Consider the following 2,837-nt stretch of genomic DNA (forward strand, 5'->3'; position numbering starts at 1 on the left):
CCGGCGGGAGGAGTGCTGCCCCTCTGCCCAGGGCAGGAGCCCCGAGCCCCGCGGAGCAGCGGCGGCAGCGGTGCGCTTCGTGCGGAGCTCCTCGGTCGCTCATCGCGCCGGGAGGACGAAGCGGAGTTTGTTCGGCACCGCTCCGGTCGTTTTCCCCGGAACGCTATTTCTTAGGTGACCTGGGCAGTGTCATCTTCAGTACGGTCTACCGAGCAACGTCAGATAACTTCATTAACCGAGTCACCATCGCCACTACACTTTTCAGCAGCAGAGTCACGGAATAGTTGACTTCGGCTATTTGTTTAACTTGTAGTAAAGTTACCTTGCGATTGTCCCCTCTGTTTCCTCAACAAGTTCTGTAAAGTTGGGGTTCTTCATAGGTAAAAAAGTTCCAGGTACTGCATGTGCTTGAACATACTTCTAAAAATCAGTACAGCTTATACTGCTGGTGGTTATTTCACTTAGTGGCTGCATAGCCGGACAAGACTTAAGCTGTTAATTTGTTAATATACTTACTGCAATTCTGACACATTTTTATATTTGTGAAGAAAAATGCTTCTTCTTCGATGGCATATGTATGTCTTTCAATACTTAATTCTGATTAGGCACAGTTGAAAGGAAGTCTGCTAGCAGTTTGCCTAACAGCACTGCCTGTAGTCTGCTGCTAGGGTGTCTCGGTTTCATAAGCACGAGGAGTTAACTTGTACGCTGCTGTGCTTTTTTTCCCCCAGGTTTCAATTTTTGTATCTGTACCTGAAAATTAATAACTGTCTCTAACAAACTGCAAAGTTTAACATTGGAAAACTTTATAACCACCCATCAATAACTGTAAATTATGAAATATTACAGAAATGTGTATTCCAGTTTTAATTCTGAAATCCTGTACTTTACATAGTAGGGATACTTGTAAAAAACACAAGATGATACTTCTAAAAATCAGCCACTTGGCATTTCAAAGGTTCATGCATTTATGCATATGAATTCATACACATGTATTTTTCAAAATCGTAGGGAAGTAATAGCCTCTGTTGTATACAAACTGTAACATCAAGAGAAATTCTGATCCATAATGCTTTTTCACAGATATAGCAGGTATTTCAGAAATACTGGATGCTACTAAAGAAATCATTCCCTGTTCAGTGCATTTCCTGAGATTAGCATTGTCAAAACTCTGTGTTATTTCTGCAAAGTGTTCTGACAAATCCTAGAATGTTTAGACTGTAACTAGTCAGGGCACAGAACTGTGTAGTACTATTTGAAGACTCATTTAACCCTCATAGGGACCTAAATCTGTATAATTATCTCATGAAAATAGGCCTGCTAGCAATAAAAAGGTATGTACATATTTTCATTACAGTGAAGGCAACTGATGCCTACCTCCAGACTTCAAATTATGAACATGTTTACTGTTCATGTGACATTTACAGTCCTGTTCCCAAAATTCTGTCATGCACCACCAACTAATAATTAAGCAGTCTGTTTATCTTTGAGACATATTCAGAACTCTAGCAGAAGCTAACAGGAGATACATATACAGGCTGATGAAGGAAGGGTCTTAAACAGAAGTTGGTTTTAATGAGGCAAAGGACTGCATTTAAAGGCTGAAACCTAAGCTCTTCTATTTCTGAACCTTTCTACAGACTGTCCTTGTGCCCATGGATGTATCACACAGTCCATGAGTGAAATTTTTTGTCTCTGAAGTTACTGGCAGTTTTGCCATTGATTATAATAGAGTCAAACTTTCACACATAGATCAGTTTGCCACCCTGCTTGTTTACTTATTGTCCTGGTTTCAGCTGGGATAGAGTTAATTTTCTTTCTAGTAGCTGGTATAGTGTTATGTTTTGGATTCAGTATGAGAAGAGTGTTGATAACACACTGATGTTTTCAGTTGTTGCTCAGTAGTGTTTAGACTAAGTCAAGGATTTTTCAGCTTCTCATGCCCAGCCAGCAAGAAGGCTGGAGGGGCACAAGAAGTTGGGAGGGGACACAGCCAGGGCAGCTGGCCCAAACTGGCCAAAGGAGTATTCCATACCATGGGACATCATGCCCAGTATACAAACTGGGGGCAGTTGGCCACGGGGGCAGATCGCTGCTTGGGAACTAACTGGGCATTGGTCAGTGAGTGGTGAGCAATGGCATCGTGCATCACTTTTTTTTGTATATTCCAATCCTTTTATTATTACTATTGTAATTTTATTATTGTTATTATTATCATTATTATTTTCCTCCTTTCTGTCCTATTAAACGGTCTTTATCTCAATCCACGAGTTTTACTTTTTTTTTTTTCATGATTGTGTCCCCCCTCCCACTGGGTGGGGAGGAGTGAGCAAGTGGCTGCATGGTGCTTAGTTGCTGGTGGGGTTAAGCCACGACACTTATGTAGTGAGACTTTGGTACATTCTTATATTGTTCACCTTTGCACACAAGAACTTCATTTCAGTGAACATCATACCACCTTATTACTATTACTGTTGGTAGTATTCATAAGTACATAGATACAGAAAAGCACAAATGGGTATATTCTACATTAGTAGTTTCAAAAAACCATCTGAGGACTGAGATTTTCAGGTAGATGTCTGGACACATCTCTCTTAGCTGTCCTAAGTACTTTAAAAAATGCTTTTAGGTGTACAGAAAATACCAGCCACAGTAAGTAGTATCACTGTATCTTTATCAAATGCATCACCATCTAAATCCACTTCTTCAGTAAGTAGCATGAACATAAACTAGTTTCACTAGGAGGTGGATGATTCTGCTGGTGAGATACGCTGACAATCTTGTCCTAAACCAGATGCAGTCTTTTGTTGTTGGGGTCAAGTTACTGATGACAGAAG

This window comes from Haliaeetus leucocephalus, unplaced genomic scaffold (genome assembly GCF_000737465.1).
Source record: "Haliaeetus leucocephalus isolate CR32 unplaced genomic scaffold, Haliaeetus_leucocephalus-4.0 Scaffold206, whole genome shotgun sequence".
Lineage (NCBI taxonomy): Eukaryota > Metazoa > Chordata > Aves > Accipitriformes > Accipitridae > Haliaeetus > Haliaeetus leucocephalus.